The following is a 19830-nucleotide window of genomic DNA, read 5'->3' as shown; positions in this document are numbered from 1 at the left end:
GAGGAGGTCAGTTCTAAGCCCCACGCCGAAAGATAGGAAGAGAAAGCCCAAGGGTTGGGTTTCTGCTAAAGTGTCCAAAGAATCTGAGGGTCAGAGCACTGACCCTTCCTGACTTGGCAGAGGTCGCCGGACGTCAGTGCTTTTGCAAGTTCGTCTGGAAGCAGTAAAGGGTCCTGTAATGTGAAATGTGGTGAATTTCAGGCCTGATGAAAGTCTATTTTCTGGCCAGGTCCTGCAATGATGTGCCAAGCTGCCGGTGATATCAAATTGGTGCAAGGAAACGACTATTTCACGTTTTATTTCAGGTTTCCGCTGATAATGTTTCTATTTTGTAGTAATGAATTGGTTGTTATTCGGGCTTGTTGTTCACAGGGAGTTTCTCTGCTTAGTAAATGAGTTCTAGGACTTCTGCACTCTCCCTTTTTACGCAACGCAGATTGGAAGATGAAGGGGCAAATATGAAGTGTGCTTTGTTCGGGTGCCCAACTCATGGAATAAGCCCGCTTTGTTACCCTGAAAGGGTGGTGTTTTAAAAGCCTTGAAAGTGATTTTTACACCTTTTATTTCACTATTCTCTCTTATCCTAATGAGTCTGGATTGCAAACCTTATTGCAAGATATACTGTCGATTGTTCTGACCTTGGTATTTGTATTTCTTTTTGGAGTACACAGTTGACGGGATGATGGCGTTGGACGCTATTATTGAAGTGAAGCGACCTCTGCGAACCGTTTGCTCCCCTTGGTGCTGTGAACGAGAAGGTATGCTGAGCGGATGGATGAGGGAGACTGGGGATGTGTCTCGAATCTGGCTTGTCTGGGGGAGCGTCTGGTTGACTGAGTCTGCACGGGGATCAATTTGTTGTTGGAATGGCTAATTTGAATCTTAATTGCCTATCCTTGAATGTGCAAGGCCTAAACTCCCCCCTAAAGCACAAGGCATTAATGCATCGAATGGCCACCCTCGACTCTTCGCTCTTGTTTCTCCAAGAAACTCATCTCCTACCTTTGGATGAATTTAGGCTTAACAATAAATTATTCCCCACGAGATTTTGTGCCTCTTCTGTATCGAAGAGATGCAGTGTGGCCATTTTGATTCGGAAGGGGACTCAATTGAAGGTTCACAAGACTCTGAGGGATACAGGCGGCAGATATGTTCTGGTAGTGGCTAAGCTACAGGGGCGGAGGGTGATGCTGGTCTCACATTACGCGCCCAAATCCCAGCAGGATGTGTTCTTTGCGTTCCTGTCTAGGCTCCTGTTTGAACATGCTGAAGGGGAACTCGTTATAGGGGGGGGGATTGTAATGCTGTGATCAACCCCTTAATGGACAAGTCCCTACCCCCAACTAGTATAGATAAAAAGAGCTTACTGGGGCTCACAATGCTTCTTCAGGAATATTCCCTCATAGAGGCTTGGCGATTCTTCCACCAAGAAGAATGAGATTACACTTGCTATTCTGTGGTACATTGGAGTTTTTCCAGGTTGGATATGTTCCTCGTCTCCGATAAGCTTATTTCCCAAATAATTGACATAGAGATACTTCCTAAGGCCTTATCGGATCATGCCCCGGTATTGTTGACGATGGTTCCCTTTAGTGATACTCCAAATCTTACACGTACCTGGAGATTGAATGAGCTCCTAATGGGGGACCCCCAGTTCCGCTCTTGTATCTCTGATGTCATATCCCATTACTTCACTGAGAATGACACGGGAGAGCTGGCCTATACCACAGTATGGGATGCTGCGAAAGCGGTGATTCGTGGTCATATCATAACTCAATCAATAGAGAGAGGGAAAGTTAGGAAACAAACACAGATTCAGCTCGAACTAGAACTTTGAAGGAGGGAGGATTTGCATAGGCATAGGACTTCTCAACTGTCAAAGAAAGATGTGCGGGTGGCCTAGAGGGCTCTTGAGGCCCATCACATGAGTTGTGCTGCGTATGGCAGATGCGCACTAAGCAATACTATTATTCTAAAGGAAATAAAGCTAATCGACTCTTGGCAGCTAAGTTGAAAAAACAGGTTAGCCGTAATTGGATAGAAGTCTTGCAGGATACAGAGGGGAGACAAGTCACTTCGGAGTTGGATAAGCTCTGCATATTTGAGAACTTTTTTAAAGAACACTTTGCTCCCCATCATACTAACTTGCACATGGCCAGTAAATTTATACGGGATGCGCAGCTGCTGCAAGTCTCCCGGGAGGTTCGGGAGCTTTTAGAATGACCGATTACATTGCGGGAAACGGAGGATGCCATTCGCTCCCTCCCTTTGGGTAAGGTCCCGGGGCCTGGCGTGCTCACAAATACATTTTTACAAGACTTTTAGAACTTTGTTCTCGCCTCACTTTACAAAGCTCTTCAATACCATTTGAGCTACTGGCTCAGTTTCCGATTCTATGGTAGAGTCCATTACGACCCTGATTTTGAAACCAGGAAAGAACCACATGGACTGTGCGTCCTATCGGCCTATTGCTCTGTTGAACTCAGATGCGAAGGTGCTGAGTAAAATAATAGCTGGCCGGTTGGGAGAAGTTCTTCCGGGACTGATAGAGAAAGATCAAACTGATTTCATATGCAATCGCTCGACTTACAATAACATCCGTCGGGTGATAAACCTGATTGCATTAGCCCCCAAGATCCCAGGCAGATTGTCCCTATTATCTTTAGACGCCCATAGGGCTTTTGATAGTATGTCTTGGGAATATCTGCAGTTGGTGTTGGTGGGATTTGGCTCCGGGCCTAGCTTCTCAAAACTGATCCTTTCAAATTTTCAGATCCCTTGGACAAAAGTCAAAGTGAACGCGAATTGGACTTCGCTGATTCTATTAGGTAGAGGCACCAGACAAGGTTGCCCCTTAGCGCCCCTAGTTTTTGCCCTGGCGCTAGAGCCTCTAGCCCAGCAGATTAGACTGAACACTGAGATCCTAGGTTTTGAATATGTGGGTCAGTGCCACAAAGTGGCTTTATACACGGACGATCTGTTGTGTTTCTTGAATGACGCCTCCAGGTCAATTCCGCCTCTTATGAAACTAATGTCTCAGTTTGCTAGGGTTTCCGGTTTTGAGATGAAACCCGCTAAATCGGTGGGCATGGCTCTAACTGAATCACCTACTGGTTTGGCAGATATACAAGCGGCATTCCCCATCCCTGGTCATCCACGAATATCCCTTACCTAGGAATAAAACTGACCCCGACCTTTACAGGCGTATTCAAGGCTAACATACCTGCTCTGCTGAGGGAAGCCAAAGAATGGTCTCCAGCGTTGGGACTCCCAAGACATTTCATGGTTGGGCAGGGTTAGCTCAGTCAAGATGACTCTACATTTTTCACTCTTTGCCTGTTCTTATTCCTAAAGGTGATCTCATTGCTTTACAAAAGGAGATAGGGCAATTTATTTTGGAAGAAGAAGAAACCTAGAATGTCCTACAAGCTCCTTATAAGAAGTAGGATGTTGGGTGGCATTGGGCTCCCCTCGGTTTTGCGTTATTATAGAGCAGCTCAGGTTGCTACAATGCTAGCTTGGGCGAATTCGTTGGAGTCCCTTAAATGGCAGGAGATAGAGCAAGCAGCGACCCCCTTTCTGCTGGCGTATCTTCCCTTCCTCCCTAAAGAGGCTCGAGATATCGAGATGGGGTATTGCCCACAACGATGGTAACGCTCTGGAGCTGGGATAAGGCATGTGCGCAGAGAAGATCACATCTGGCTTGGGTCCATTGTCCCCCATTTCCCAGAACCCAGTGTTTACTCCAGAGTCCAAGCTCATTCCGGGGCTGCAATTCCGAGACACCCTTAAGATTGAGGGACTTATATGTAGATCAAGAACCACTATAAAAACCAATAAGAGACCAAGGGAGCTATTTAACAACGTTTAGATCCAGCTCCTTCTGTACACCTAAGGACAATCTTTAACAAAAGGATCTACACGTCAACATCTCCCTCCCTTACTATCTTCCCAGGTCACAAAGACACGGCCCATGGAGGACCAAATAGGTACCAAGTCAACACAAATTTGTTGAAAAAATATATGCTCAAATTTACATACATACATTAAAACATACAGTTAGGCATAAACAAATGTATAAAACCTAGTACACATTTAAAGCAAGCCCAATACACAATTCTAAAACATAGTACAAAAGTTAAAAAATGTAAAAATGTTAGTTAGAAAAAAGACTAATGTAAAAATATTAGTTAGATTTGCCTATAAAAATCTATACAACTTAGGACATATTATAAACACCATACCAATAATGTATAAGGTAGCACAGTGGTCAGTAGCCTCAGGAATACCTCATGAACCTCTATCTGTGGCCTGAATGAAACTAATCCCGGTTTTGGCTACCAGGGAACTTATATCAACTAAATATGCTGTTCTGTAGTACTGTTACTTGTTACAATACATCATCTAAAGACCCAACATGTTTTGTTTCAACACCTCATTATAACAAAAACATATTTTGAACTTCATCAGGGGGACCAACTGTACCCTTCCAACATCTATCTTGTTGATAGGGTGCACATGCACCTCTCAAACATAGTTGATGCACGGCCAAGTCTGCAACCTCTAGGGTTGCCTAGCACAAAATCGAACCTGGGAAAAGAGAGAGAGACAAAAAACAACAATCAGATATCCTGTGTGGCTGCTGTTCTGCTTAGAAGGTACCTTTGTCTACCAAACCAAGGCTTACCATGTTCTACAAATGAACAAAGTGTCTTGACCACAGATACAAGGGGGCGCCTCAAGAATTATTTGGATACCTCGACATCTAAATAACCAAGAGAAAAGAAGGAAAGAGGACTGGTTTGATAAGGTCAGACAGTAGTGTTGTCATATGTATGAACAGCACTCATACAACAACTGCCAAGTGTCGCTTCCTAATATCTAGAAAACACAACAAGCCGGTAGTCGGACTACCACTGGTGCTAATATCATGGTGCATCTGTTACTTAACCAACTAGTATGTCACTCACATACGGTCAGCATAATTCAGTACGGGAGGTCAGGCATGATGCATGCACTATGACCACATTTGTACAAATAAACCATTGTTTTACCTTCGTGAAATAACACAGTCGGTTTTATCAATGGTGACGTGGAATCCACTTTGTGACTGTAGTCAAATGAGTCAGCCTTCTCAAACACCCGGGCTAGTTGTGCTGGAGTGGGCGCCTCTGAGCGTTCAGAAGTTATACGCTACTAGCGTCTGAAACAAAATAAAGTCAATAACGTATCAGTAAACCTGCTATCGGCTCGTCCGGTCGTCATACCCATTAGATTCAAAGTGAAACCCATTCATTTATGACTCACCGTGAGATTAAGCTAAGACGTCCTCATGTCAGTCTCTTCGCTGTTCGTAGTCGCAGCTCCTCCGCGGTTGAACGTTGTCGTTCGAATCATCTAGTCTGATTAAATGTTATGCGAGTCAGTCATGTGATTGACGTAACATGTACGTGCGTGGTCAGGTGGTATCTAATACGTTGCTAGTGCAAGGTGCAGGCTCAATACTGGGTAGACATACCTCCTTCCACCATGTCACCACTGCCATCCTAACTCTGTGTCACGAGGTAAGGTAAATGTGCAGCTGTCAATAATCTCAGCGTTGCGTGCCGCTTCCAAATGCCCGTTATAATGGGTTCTCAGGACCGCTCACACAGTGTTGCAAATCATGTGGTCAGTCTCAATTGTTAATGTGATCCTCATTTTCCATGAACCACGTATTGTTATTCTCCTAAATTAAGCTGTAATATGGACAATATTGACAGTTATCTCTGAGCTTACTTGTATGGACAAAGGTAAGTAGGACCTGTCATCATGTTGGTGTCACATATTTCACACTAATCTACCCCGATCAGTGGTTCTAATCACACCAGCCTACGTAGAAAAAAATATAGTGACACTCATGCTAACTAATCGTTCTATATTCCACCCTCGAGAAGGAAGACTTTACTAAACAAGACTTGGAGTGGGATCAAAGTCAAAAGAGGCTGAGGTGCATGAAAAAGCTATAACTATAATCCTCTCCTCAATCATACTGGGAATAGAGTACTAATTTTTCCAGTTGACCTGTTCATTTAACCCATTAATTGCTGATCCAGTTAAGAAGATGAGCTATTGTTCTTTGTACAACAACTTCTTAGTGTCAGCCTCACTATTGTTGGTCCTTTCCAGTTGCCACAAAACAGTCCATTTCAATCCATCAACATCATGTTCCATTGTAGCAAAGTGACTGGCTAATGGAGATGTTAAATTCTGTTTTCTAATGCTGCTCCTATGTTCACCTATCCGTGTACTAAGTTTGCGTTCTGTCATGCCAAAGTATAATTTGGAGCATTGGCACCATACTGCATATATTACATGTGTGGAGCTGCAGTTGGTGAATCTGGTCTGCATCCAGGGTCTAGAAAGTCCCAGGTCCACCTCCTTCGTCCTTTGAGTATATTTGCAATTTATGCATTTTCCACACAGGGCGTGACCTACTAGTGTGGGAAGCCCCCAAGTGTGTGTGATACGCTGTTGCATAAAAGTGTAGAGTGGTGCTGCGTCAAGACTGGCTAATAACTAAGTTTTAGGATCAAAACTCATGTTTTCAATACAATTGATAACTTCTGTCGTGTCCTGTATGTATGAAAACATACTCAGGACAAATGGTTTGAGATATTTGTCAGCAAATTTAGCCAAAGGTTCCAACAACAAACCTGTTCCCGAGACAATAGGGTGTCCTGGAGGATTAGACAGAGATTCATGAATTTTAGGTAATGTGTAAAATTTGCGGATGGTGGGTTTAGATACAACCAAATATTCATATCCCTGCTTACAAATCCACTCCCTTTCGAATGCCTTGTCTATTTTGTCCCTAATGAGAATGGACAACCTTTCTGTAGGATATTCCATAATCTTACAATAGAATGACCTGTCATCCACTCCGCAATATATGTATCTTTGTCCTGAATCACCACAGTGCCTCCTTTGTCCGCCTTCCGTATGATAATATTAGGATTCGTAGCCAAACACTTAACTGCCTGCCTCTCAATATTACTAAAATTCTGAAATTTAGAGGGACTATGTTCATTTTCTAGACGGTGTAGATCATGCCACACCCTTTAAGAGAATACTACCGCTTCCGGTGTGTAACTCCCGACAGGTGGATCAAAATCGGATTTGTTTCGGAAACCACCTCATTCTCTTTGTCCATGAAAAATTGTTTCAAATGAATTTTGCGTAGCAGTTCTATTTCTATGCGTGTTAGAAACTTGTATTGTGTGGTGGGTACAAAACCCAATCTGCGATTCAATACTGCTTCTTCTGTTGGATTTGGAATATAACTGGATAAATTAACTAATAAGGGTGGTTGCTTCGGGTCCTTCGCTCCTCTTGCTCCCAACTGTTTGCTGCTGTGCGTTTGTCAAGACATGGTGGTGGATGATGATTGTTGCTGCAGGGGCGGTTGATCTGAATAAAACTGGTTATTCCCATTATTTATATTTCAAGAGTGCAAGAAGAAGTTTGGACTGCCAGAATCTGAGCCTTTTAGGTACACACAGGTTCGACACTGGTTGACTAAAAGAGCAACACGCCTAGCTGCCTCTAGAACCCCGCTGGGCATAGAACTTGGAATTGTTGAGGGTCAACGTCTCACAAGCTATCCACATGTTATAAACTCCTTGAAAACGCCCCCGAAGGAGAGACACTTCCTTATATGTTGGCCTGGGAGAGAGAGCTGGGCTTATATATCCCTGAGGAGTCATAGCAAAAGATGTGGTACAGAGCCCAGACAAGCTCTAGGTGTACGGTGGTGAAAGAAAATGCTTTAAGATTTGTTTCCGATGGTATTTTCCTCCAAGCAAGCTACATGCAATGAATCCTGATACATGTTGGCATGGCTGTGGTGAGCGTCGGGATTTAGCGCATATGTGGTGGCATTGTTGGGTCATACAAACTTTCTAGCCGGAAGTACGATCCAAAATCAAGGAAATTACAGGCTCCCTGCTTCCCATGGACCCTCTGATCCTAATTTTAGGGGATGTGCCAGAAGATGGGTCCTTTCCGATGACGGGCTCCAGAGCGGCCCTAATCGGCCAGTTGCTTATAGCTGCACGAATCACAAGGGCTTGTTTCTGGAAATCTATCGAAGGTCCATACATAGCATACTGGTGGGTGAAAGTATAGGGATTGTTAGGCCTTGAAAAACTTACGGCCATTCTGGAGGGGAGGCTTTTGAAATTCACGCAGACTTGGAGCCCATTCTTGAACTTTGTTTCAGACAAAGAGCAGATGTTCTTTCAACCGACATTAATGAAACATTTTATGAATCCTTGACGTGTATACCCTATGGATTTCTACTGAACAGACTCTGGAGGCTTCGGTATCCCTTTTTTTCTTTTTTTCTTTCTTCTTTCTTCTACTTCTCTTACATTTTCACAACCTATCTCTTTCCTTTTTTAGAGGTTATGGCTCAAATTGCTTTCCTCCCCCAATCAAGTATTGATGAATGAATTTGCACCCGGTCTTGTTATGTCTAATGAACTCGCATGCCAAATTACTGTAATATGGGTGGGAAATGAACTTTGATGCAATGAAATGATCTGGCGCTATAATGAATTGTTATTAATTTTTCTTTCATTCCTTGGATTAAATGTTTTGAAAATGTAATAAAAATAATAAAAAATTAAAAAAAAACAGATTAAGGTCCCAAACCCGGAAACTGGAAAGAAGATAGAGGGAACACATTAGTGAGTCCCTTCAGAAATTGTGTCATGAGTGGAATTTTAAAATAGAAACATTTTTCTGACGAGCGCTTAAAAATGGACAGCGCTGCCGAGTAGCCTTAAATGGTACCAATCTGGAACCCCAGATTAGCTAAGGATAGAAAAAAGGATAAAACAGAAGGATACATAGAAAAGGATCCACATTCTTTTCCTTGCACCGGTTGCAGAATTTATTCCAACGGCAACGGTACAAAGACTTTGTTGCTGGCCTTCTGGCCGAAAGCAAAACCTCCATTACGTCATCCGGGAGGTCCCAATCCTTATATCTCATCCTTTCAGAAACCAAGCGTGAAGGTTGAGAGTCTTGACCTCTGGATGGAGAACCCGACCCTCCTCCCGCGAGAGAAGGTCCTCTCTTTGTGGAAGACGCATCGGAGGACAAATGGACATGTCCTGGCCCAATCCGGGAAATTAGGATAATTGTTTCCCGAACCTTCTCAACCTCCTGATCACAAGAAGAATGACGGGGACTGGAGGAAATGTGTACAGGAGTGGACATTTCCAGTCCACTACGAACGCATCTCCTAGAGCTCCTCTTGGTGGAAATTCCCTGGAGCAATATCTTTCACACTTCCGGTTGACCTCGGTCGCAAACAGATCTACTTGTGGGGTTCCCCCAAGGGTGAAGATCTCTTGAAGGACTTCCTGAGCTAGTTCTCACTCGTGGGATACTGTGCTCCTCCTGCTCAGAGCGTCTGCTGCTGTGTTATCCTCTCCGGCTAGGTGAACTGCTGACAGGGAGATTCCTTCTTAAATTGCCCAGTACCAGAGCTGCATTGCCTCTCTGCACAGTGGTAGTGACCATACACCTTCTTTCTTGTTGAGGTAGTATATGGCCACTTTGTTGTCCGTCATTATCAGGACATTCTTTCCCCGTACAGAGGGCAGAAAGGCCTTCAGCGCTAGTATGATTGCTCTCAGCTCCAAAAGATTGATGTGTAGTTTGGACTCCGATGGACAGGCCCTGATCAGCCAGTTGTCCAGGTAGGGTTAGACGTGAATCCCCCTCTCTTGAGACTCGCTGCCACCACCGCCATCAGTTTGGTGAAAACCCTTGGGCGGAGGTTGGCCCGAATGGTAGAACCCGAAATTGATCATGAGAACTGCCAACTGCAAACCTTAGGTATTTTCTGTGATCGAGATGGATTGGCACATGAAAATAAGCATCCTGAAGGCCCAATGACAGTAACCAAACCTGGAGTTATAGGGCCTGAAGGATCTGAGAAAGTATGACCATCTTGAACTTGTCCTTCCTGGGGAACTTGTTCAAGTATCTTAAGTCCAAGATGTGTTTTAGTCATCCGTCCTTCTTGGGTATCAAAAAATAAGGGGAGTACCACCCCTTGTTCCTCTCCGTTACAGAAGCTGGTTCTATAGCACCTTTCTCTAGCAGGGTTAAAATTTCCTGCACAAGGAGCGGATCTGGAATCCTCAAAGAGCGGTTCCACGGTGGATTGTTCTAAGGTCTCTTTATGAAAGGACGGCAGTAACCGTGGGCTACTATTTCTAGAGCCCAAGCATCTGAAGTAATGACTTGCCATTCTTCCAGATGCTGAGACAGAATGTCCCTCACTGGTGAACTATGACTCAAGACCTCGAGTGGTTTTGAGGCAGCTGATGCAGCAACCAATGGTAAGGAGGCTGCTGCTTGAGCTGGCTTTGCACCTCTACCACGTCCACCACGAGGAAACCTCCTCTGGCCTCTTTGACTGGCCATTCTTCTCACCCTTCCAACTGAGGAGTAGTAGCAAACAGATCTACCCCTCCAAGGTTGTGCACTAGGATGAAAGGCTGAGGTTGCCTAATAGCGGCGCCTAAAGATTTGGCTGCTGCTTTTGAGGTCTGCAACTTCTCAAAGCTCTCTTCAGTCTTGTTGCCAATAAGGTGAGATCCATCAAAAGGCATGTTGAGAAGTCTAGATTACACATCAGGAGCAAAACCCCTCTTTTGCAAACTCGCAAACCTGCGCATAACGGTGCTGGTAGCCATGGTTCTGCTGATACTATCCACAGAATCCAAACTTGATTGAAGAAACTCGCACATGGCCTCTTTGCCGTCTATAATAATAGCTAAGAAACCGTCTCTTTCATCCCCTTCGGGAATGTGCTCTGCTGCCATGGAAATTCAATCCCGTACAGTGAATGTAAACTTTGCTAGGGCACAATTGGAGTTGGCAGATTTTAATGCCATGCTCCCTGCAGAGAATACCTTCCTTCCCCATCCATTTACGCGTTTGTTGTCCTTCTCATGAGGGATGGTAGGGTACGCTGCTGGTTTGAAAGTAGCAGTTGCTGACAGCACCACCAGACTCTCCGGAGTGGGGTGTTGTGACAGGTAGTCAGGGTCACTACTGGAAGGGCGGTACTTCTTGGTTAAATTCTTATCAACTGTCGGATTGGACTCCAGAGTCTCCCAGTTCCTAGCCACACTTTTCTGCAATGCCATATGCAAAGGCAAAATAGGTTCAGATTGTGGACCTTTGTCCAAAATGTCGGTGAGTTCGTCCTGCTCATAAAGTAATAGAGGCCTACTCCAACCCATGTATTCCACCACCTTCAACATGAACTTCCTGTAAGATGCATTTGCATGCTCCCCCGCCTCTGGTTTTCCAAGCTCAGGTTCGGGCGAGTTATGGCTGTATGCAAGTTGTCATAAAGACCCTTCAGTCTGGACTATTCAGAAATAAAACTCTCTGGTACATTGGGAGTACTGTATTGTAAGCCAAATGGGGCTTCATCATCCTCAGACCGCTCCTCTTCTTCAAAAATCGAAGTAAGAGATTTAAAGAAATCCTTTTCAGGGAGTGGCGCATATATTTTGTCTAGTTTAGCAATAATAGGCTTCTACCTCATGAAGTCTTCAATGCTTTCGTTTTCAGCACCGACTTAGGAGGGGCGCTGGGCATAGACCGCACTGCTGGCAAATGTGGCATGGCTGGCTTCGAAGGCTTCGGCATCGATGTTTAGTGCCTGGCGGGCTTCAAAGGCACTGCAGTGTCAAAGGTGTAGATGGCGTTGACGAACTCGACCTTTCCTTGTTTCTCGTATGATCCTTTAATGTAACATCGGATCGAGGCATTGAGGACTCACGATGCAGATCAGGCCTTTTTCCCGGGCTCGAGGGCACCCAGGATTTCGGACAAGACCTTTCCTTTCCGTCTTGTTTCGAAGGCTCGGTAGGAGCATGGCTTTTTTGTTTCTCAAAAACCTTTAGATTTTATCCCTGAAGGCTTCCCACTTGGCCGGAGTGGACTTCTCAGTACGGCAAGCAGCCCTATCGGGGGGAAACGTCTGATGGCGAAGTCGACGAAGGCAACGTATAGTGCTTTCTCTTCGATTTCTTTGAGGACGAAGACGAGTGGTGTGAGTCACTCCTTGACCTGGATCACTTGGCCTTCTTCCTTTGAGGAGATTTCCCTCTCGACTCGTCAGTCGAAGGTCTCGCGGAACGGGTAGGAGGAGATTTTTTAGGGATTTTTCCTACCTTCAGCTTCCCCTTCTGTTTCCACAAGGCTTTTCCAGTCATGGACTGGCATTTCGAGCAGTCAGAGGTGTCGTGGTCCGCGACGAGGCACCACAAACAGATACAGTGATGGTCGTTGAGTGACAATTTTGACCCATAATTCCAACACTTCTTGAAACCGGACTTCGGAGTCAGAGTTGATGAAGAAGACATACTCAAGGGATGATTGTAACAAATACGTCACAAGATGAGGCGCACTGAATTTCACTCAAAGCTATCACTGTCGCAGAAAAATTGAACTGAGGCCAACGGCGCGTGCTATATATGCCTTCGATGACATCATCCTTGACGGAGGCCTTCGAGGGACATCGACTCAAAGCCATCGACACACAGCACCCTCTACCAAAAAAAAATTCCAAAGCAGCTGAAGCTGGACAACAAGTGTCAAAGATGAGGAATAAGTGGGAGGACACAATCCGTTCGAAGTACGGTTTCTTGACCGAGGACAGTGGACACTTGCTTTGAAAGACATCCTGACAATCACCTTAGTTCTTTAGCCGAGGCAGGGAAACCCCTCTTAGGAATCTGAACAGATAGGTTTTCTCTTGCTTTCTGAATTCAATATAAGTCTTTAGCCCCAAAGATGCCATCTCAGTCCTCTTCTTTGGCACCCTTACATATGGTGTAACCTAGTCTGACCTGGTTCATACAAACTGGGGAACCTTGATGTTTTCCAAGCTCAGTAACCGAGCATCCAACTCCCAGTGAGTCTATACGGTTGACCTCTCCAGTATCCGCATTGTTACAATAGAGCCTAGAGAGAGGCAACTCATACCAACGGACTTAGTCCTAGCACCCCTCAAGGTTACATACATCTGATTGGTATCCAAGTCAGGTCTCGCTTGGAAACACGGTCTGGCCAGGGTGGTGGACCCAGACTACTGGGTTGATGTCAAAGTTCTACTCCAGAGAAACGTTAAAAACTCTTACCATGTAAAAACAGGGGAGAAAATCACTCACAGGATTTTAGAAAATGCCCTTCTTCCCAAACCTGTAGAAATTCAAGAGCAAGATCTGATGGAAAGATGAACCAAAGGCTTTGGATCAAGATCTGCCCCCTAAAGTAGAAATGCCAAAACCCTGTACCGAAGAAAGTGAGCCTCAGATAGTTACCGATAAAGCGTTCACACAGCACAATGACTGTATTCTGGCCGAATGCCTTCCTCAAAGTAGCTCCTGCAAATGAAGGCAGAAGTAAAGATGGTTCATTCTTTCATTCTTTTTTTATAAAGCAAGGGTTGTTATATCGAGGAGATACCACCACTGAGGGAAACACTCAAACCCAAATAGTGGTCCCAAGAAGCAAGTGAAGGGTAGTCTTAGAAATCGCAAATGTTCACCTAACTTCAGTACATTTGGGGATGGCAAAAACACTGGGACAGGTTGTGGACAGGTTTTACTGGCCAGGCATGTATGCATACGTTAAGAGCTTTGGCACTACATGTTCTCTCTTCAAAATAATGCTCCACATAACCCTCATCCAGCTCCATTACAACCATTGCCTATAATTGATATCCCTTTTACCCGGATAGGAATGGATATAATAGACCCAATGGAACCATCTAAACTTGGCAGTAGGTATATTCTGGCCATTCCCGACTATGCCACACGTTACCCTGAGGCCTTCCCATTGAGGAATAATACATCTCAGCAGCTCTTAAAACACTTGATCCCTTTTCTATCATGGGTGGACTTCCCATATAAAATTTTGACTGACCAGGAGACCACATTTATGAGTAATATCATGGCGGAAGTAAAACAGATCCGGCATGTTAAAACCTTAAGAACCTCCGTCTAGCACCCCCAGACGGATGTGTTGGTTAAGAGCCTGAAAAACATCCTGAAAAAAATGGGTAGAGGATAATGGCCCTAATTGGGATATGATGATTCCTTGGGCGTTATTCACCATCAGGAAGGCTCCCCAAGCTTCCCTGGGATTCTCCCCGTTCGGGATCCTCAATGGTGTGATCAAGGAGACGTCCTAGACATGTTGAGTGTCATGATCTCTGCTTCCAAAAGATCAGGACTTGCCCGACTCCCTTGGAAGCAGACCCATAACCCCGGTTCCGAGTGCCAGCCAGTCCCAATTAGGACCTTTTGGACCCTGTCCTGGCGCCAGTGGCACCAGGCTCATAAAGATGCCCAGTCCCAGCGCTGGAAGCGCCGGGCTCATAATGCTTGGGTGGACTTACCTGCAGCAGACCATGCTGCTTACTTACCTGCCAGTTGAACCCCTGATCCTCTTCTGTTTGGGACTACTTTTCCTGTTGGGTGGGGCAGGAGCCACTCCCTAGGTTCAGAACACTGGAACTCTTCTGGAAAGCAGGAACTCTTTTCTTACCTAGGCGTGGCTGTGGAAGGAGACACCTAAGCACTACAGGAGGCTATTTAAACCACACCCGATGGATGAATCTTGCTTTGTGTTATTCTGCATTCTCTGCAGCAGAACGCTCATCGTGTCTTCTGCTTCTGATCCTGGGCCTAAGGGAACAAAGGCTTACCATCCTGGAATCCAGTCTTCAGCAGCACCTGTAAAGACAAAGAAAGAACAGGTTAGCACTACGGTCTTCAGTGGCAGCGCATCTCTTAACTGGTCCATCGGCTGTCACCAACGCCTCGCGCTGCATTCCGGCATCTGAAAGACAAAGGCTTACCTACTCTTCGCATGCTCCGGAGGTCTTCGCACTGCATTCCGGCATCTGAAAGACAAAAGCTTACCAGCTCTTCGCACGCTCCGGAGGCCTTCGGCGCTGCATCCCGCATCTGAAAGACAAAAGAAGGTGCGTTTAAAGACATTGGGCAACTTTATTACTCACGTGCCATTACTCCTTCCCACGCCGAATCCAGTGGGTATTCCAGCACCCTTCAGCTTCTCTAAAGCTCCGAACTTGTACCTGCAAGATAAAAGGGACAGTTAGTGCGCATCGTGAAGCAGGCTACAAGCGCTTACTTACGTGCTTCCAGGCGCTTCTATTCCTCACGCGGGTTCGATCCTCAACTCTCATCAGCCCGCCATCCGCCATCGCCGGAACCCTGCAAAACAAGAGCTATCATTACAAAAGACTTTTAAGACATTTGAAGTGCCCAGAACTTACCGTTCGTGCAGTTAACGACGGACAGCAGTCCTCTGAGGTCAAGAGGCCTGCACCCTTATCCAGTGAAGAAAATGGTTACGGCACCCTGCCCCGAGGCAGATGGAGAGCTCGGCGTTCACTTACCTAAGGTGAGGGCGTTAACCTTTGGGGTTCTACAGGAGAAGAGAAAGGGAAGAGGAGAGAGGCACCCAATAACCCCAGTTCATTAATCCCATATTTTCTATCTGCAGACATCTTACTCTTCGAGTCAGACATACAGTGCAAAGAGGTCCAGCCCAAAGAGCCAACCGTGTGTTACACATCACCTTTGAAGATACGGCATTCACCCAGTCAAGACCGGCGCCTCTGCGGGAATCAGGTGAGCGTTACATTGAGGGAGACATGGGAATAATGGGAAGAAGCCATCGTATCTTTTTTTTCGCAATCCGCACAACAAATTGAAGAACATATGACTGAGGTGAGAGATATAGTACATTCCCACCTAGCGAAAGTAAAGGAGAATCAGTTAGCCCAATATGATAAAAAAGGCAATACCCCAGTCATTTTCTGTTGGACAGAAGGTATTGGTATTTCTACCCCCTTCAGAACACAAAATTCTGTCCCGCTGGCATGGCCCATATGAGATCTTAAAGAGAACTGGCCTCTGTAAAAATTGAGCTGCCCACTCCGATAGATGAAATAAGACCCAAATATACCATGTCAACCTTTTGAAGGAAAGGAAAGAGGACCCAGTTGAATCTTCTTCCGTGGTAATGGCCATTTTATTGTCAGAAGAGATAGAGGGAACCAATGTAATACCCCCTGTCTTTTCACCACGGCAGAAGCAAGACATCCAAGGGGTTTTGGCCCAGTTCCCGGATGTCTGTAGTTCGGACCTCGGGAGAGTGAAAGGAATCCAACATCATATCCGCACTCCCCCCCAGAAAAATTATCAAATTAAAGCCCTACCAGATCCCAGAGGTAAGGAAGGAAATAGACCTCCAAGAGGCAGAGAAGATGGTGGCCGCAGATATTATTGAGCCATCTCAAAGTTGGTTGTCCTATCTAAAGGTTCTTTGTGACAAAACCTGATCAATCATGGCGATTTTGTATGAAACAATAGAACCTGATGGGCGGGGGCGGTACCGGTCTGGTAATACCCCTGGGGCTATAGTCTCAAGCCCGAGAAAAGCAAGCGCTTTAACATAGCTCTGGGGGCATTACCACACTATTTCTGTAAGTACCCCAGCACGTCATACTGGTGTAATAATAGTATTTTTCCCCCGAGCTGAGAAACGGCATTGAACCGTTTCTCAACTTGAGGAAAAAAAGCAAAAGGAAATGGCTGCCCGGGATCAGGGAGAAGGGACTACACGTTGTCCATTCACCCTTTCCATGGATGGCCATTAAAAAAATAGAAAGAAATGTAAACAAACAAAATGGCCACCATGGAACGAGAGAAGGGACCAACATATGTCCACGGTGGCCAGGGGAGAAAGGAAAAGAACTCTACGGGACTCAGCACTCTGAATGGAGCACCTGAGGAGAGTCTTTCCCGAAACAGATAACGACCCGGCGAGGGCCAATAAGATCATTTGTAAATAGAGTTTAGGAAATGTAATGCTATATCCCAGTTTGAAAATTATCTGATGCCACAGATTGACGACCTTATTGATCGGCTGGGGTCAGCTGTATACCTCTGCACGACTGATCTTACAAAGGGCTATTTGTAGGTGCCCGTAAATCCCATGGAGAAAGAAAAGACTGCATTCTCCACCCGTAGCGGACTATTTCATTTTAAAGTCCTACTATTTTGGCTCCATGTTACTCTCTCTACTTTCCAGGAACAAATTGATCAGATTTTGCTACCATATTCCAGATTTTGCACCGCCTATCTGGATGATAAAGCTGGTCGTTATGAGTTGGGTGGTAATTCTGTGGGGCAGAATTACCGTTACAACTGTGGTTTCTGGCAGAATTACCACTACATTACAACTTGCTGGGAGCGTGCACACTCCATCGACGGAAACAATAATTCTGCCTGGCGGAATTACAGCCAAAACAGGCCGCTCTACAGTAAATCTGCCAGCATTCGGGATAATTACAGTTACCACTGTTTACTCAGCACTAACTCCGCCGGTGGAAAAAGCATCATCACCAGAACGGGAAGCCAAGGGGCAGCTATTTTGTAAACTCAATCCAATCTCAATCCACAACTTCCTGTAGCCATCCACAGCAACAGGATATAGGAATCATGCCGCAGGACAGAGCCAAAGCCAAGGTGCCAAAACACTGGCTCACTGTTACATCACCCTGGGCGGCATCATAGGTAGGGCCAGCCCTGTGCAGCACCCATGTGTTCTGAGAAAGGCCAAGTGCCATAGTTGACCCCCAGCCCTCCTCATGGAATGGCCACCTTGACAACACAAGGGGAAATGTGTACCAGTCAATGGAGTGTGCACCCTCAGCAGCCACTACACTCACCTTACTGTGGACATAGACAATAGCCTGCAAACAACCATGCACTACAATCCACATATGTGGGATGTCCCTCAACCAAGTAGCGTGTGTGACTAGCAAGTCAACGTACCAGTATGCCTGTTGACTGACAGCATGTCATTGTTCACCTAACAGGGTCACAGCCAACTCAGGAGGAGAAGAAGGGGGAAGGATCATCAGCCTCCCATGGCCGGGCCTCCAAGTCCACACCATTGGCCACCACCCCATCAATGGCCAGCAACAGCAAGGCCAGGCGAAGGGGACGGCAAGCGACAACAGGGTCCAGCTGCACCACACCTGCCAGCTCAAGCACTGCACCCATTACTACTGATGGGGACACGGCCACTGGCACTGCGCCCCTGGCACCTGCGAATGTGCCCCAACAGCCGGCCAATGGGGATACGGTGGGGGAACCAGCTGCTGGCATTCGTGCAGGAGGCACAGTGAATCCCAGCGCCCAACAGGCCTATGAGAGGGACTCGACACCTGCGCGAGGCAGCCAGCATCATGGGCAGGATTCACAGGGTTACTCAGACATCAGGTTCTAAGGGTCACTGTGCTTCAGCCCCAGCCCTTTCCACAGCCCTCAAGCCATTCCCCAAGCCAAACATGATGAGGCAATTGTAAGGAGACTGGACGCGATGGAGGCAGTCGCAGTTACACAGGTCCTCAACCTCCAGGCCATCCGATATTGTGCCCAGCGTGCCACCCACAGGATTGTCAGAGCCATGGACTGCGATGTCAAGTGTGACCAGGATTTCTTCTGTGGGGAAAAAACTCATGCCTATAAATAATTGAATGACCGATGCGTATGTATTTCTCAGTCTTTTGACTTGGGGACTGTAAGAATGTATCAATACATTTGCAGACCGGTTCTAAAACGGACTCACAGCCAGCGACTATGGGTTGGCCCGCTGGCTTGCTAGCATCCTTGTGTATTTTCAGACAGCATAGAATTTCTTGCATGCTCCCATCCGAGGTATTGAAGAAGTAATATTCATCTTCAGTAAGCCATTCTCTCTGTCATGCTAAAGATGTGACTTCCAGTATCTTTTTCTTAATGTCTTCAATAGGATTTTGCGTAGCTTCTTGTAGCTGTCTGGGTCACCATCTGTTGGTATTGTACCTGATTAAAGATGACTATGCCTCTCCCTTGTCTGCTGGTTTTATGACAAGGTGGGGGTCAGTGGATAGTGATCTAATTGCCTGCCTATCTGCATTGCATACATTATATCTCACGGGTTGATTACTCTGCTCAAGTTTTCTCACTTCCTGGAGAACGCATTTCTCAAAGGTTATGATCTCTTTGGGTGATTGATTATCCATGGGTGTGAACATAGAGTGACTGCTAAGGCCTGTGTCTAGTGTAACATCTTGCTTGTCTGTGTCCTTAAAGAAGGAACGTAATCTAATTTTCCTTAAGAATTCATGGATATCTGTTTGAACCATAAACCAATCTGTGCTAGTGGAAGGATAATCCCTTGGACAATACACTAATCTGGGCATTGGATAAAGGGTGTCCTGATAAATTCAACACCGGGAGGGAAAGTTGCTAGGTTATCTGAAGCTGGCCCTCCATCTGGATCCATGTCGTCGAGGGGCCTGGTGCCATCCCTGGCCTCGTATAGACCTCTGCCTAAAAAAGGCCTATACCTGCCAAATTGAGGAAGGGGCGGTGGTGTAGAAAATGGGAATGGTGGGTAAATGTAACCTTGGTCTGTTCCCCTGCCCTGTGATGAGTCACTTCTGATGTCTGAGAAAGTTACTCGCTTTTTCTGGCACCTTTGTCCACCGCCCACCTGGTTTCTGCCCGTGTTCCTGGACTGTAGGTACTTGGCTGCTAGGTAAGGATAGATACCCTCAAGTTTAAACTCCTGAATATCTCTGGCCAATTCTTTTGTTTTTTTATTCAAGGTGGTGTTCTTAAATTCGTCAAATTGTTTTTGCATCTCATTGAGTCGATCCTTGGT

General features: G+C 45.8%; 1 protein-coding gene and 1 long non-coding RNA gene across 10 annotated transcripts in view; one reads left to right on the top strand and one right to left on the bottom strand.

Annotated features, from left to right (window-relative positions):
- Positions 1-5422, bottom strand: part of LOC138567440 (uncharacterized) — a 453021-nt gene extending 447599 nt beyond the window's left edge. For 3 of the 4 annotated variants that reach the window (XR_011302211.1, XR_011302210.1, XR_011302208.1), the window contains exons 1-4: positions 5308-5422; positions 5055-5203; positions 4688-4765; positions 4486-4590 (exon numbers count right to left, since the gene is read on the bottom strand). This is a non-coding gene — a long non-coding RNA (uncharacterized lncRNA). Of the gene's footprint in view, positions 1-4007; positions 4591-4687; positions 4766-5054; positions 5204-5307 lie in introns of those variants that run through there. The other variant, XR_011302204.1, reaches the window with a different exon arrangement.
- The window catches only part of LOC138567454 (protein phosphatase inhibitor 2-like), a 2745435-nt gene that overhangs the window by 2543577 nt on the left and 182028 nt on the right, over positions 1-19830 (top strand). For 2 of the 6 annotated variants that reach the window (XR_011302215.1, XR_011302216.1), the window contains exon 1: positions 5468-5564. The exons of the other annotated variants lie outside the window; for them this stretch is intronic. The gene's annotated coding sequence lies outside the window, so the exon portion shown is untranslated. Of the gene's footprint in view, positions 1-5467; positions 5565-19830 lie in introns of those variants that run through there. 6 annotated transcript variants of the gene reach the window in all.

Source organism: Ambystoma mexicanum, chromosome 1p (genome assembly GCF_040938575.1).
Source record: "Ambystoma mexicanum isolate Mex_15411 chromosome 1p, UKY_AmexF1_1, whole genome shotgun sequence".
In the NCBI taxonomy this organism is placed as follows: Eukaryota; Metazoa; Chordata; class Amphibia; order Caudata; family Ambystomatidae; genus Ambystoma; species Ambystoma mexicanum.
The sequence above is the reverse complement of the archived record's forward strand: the minus strand, read 5'-3'. Positions and strand labels throughout refer to the sequence as shown.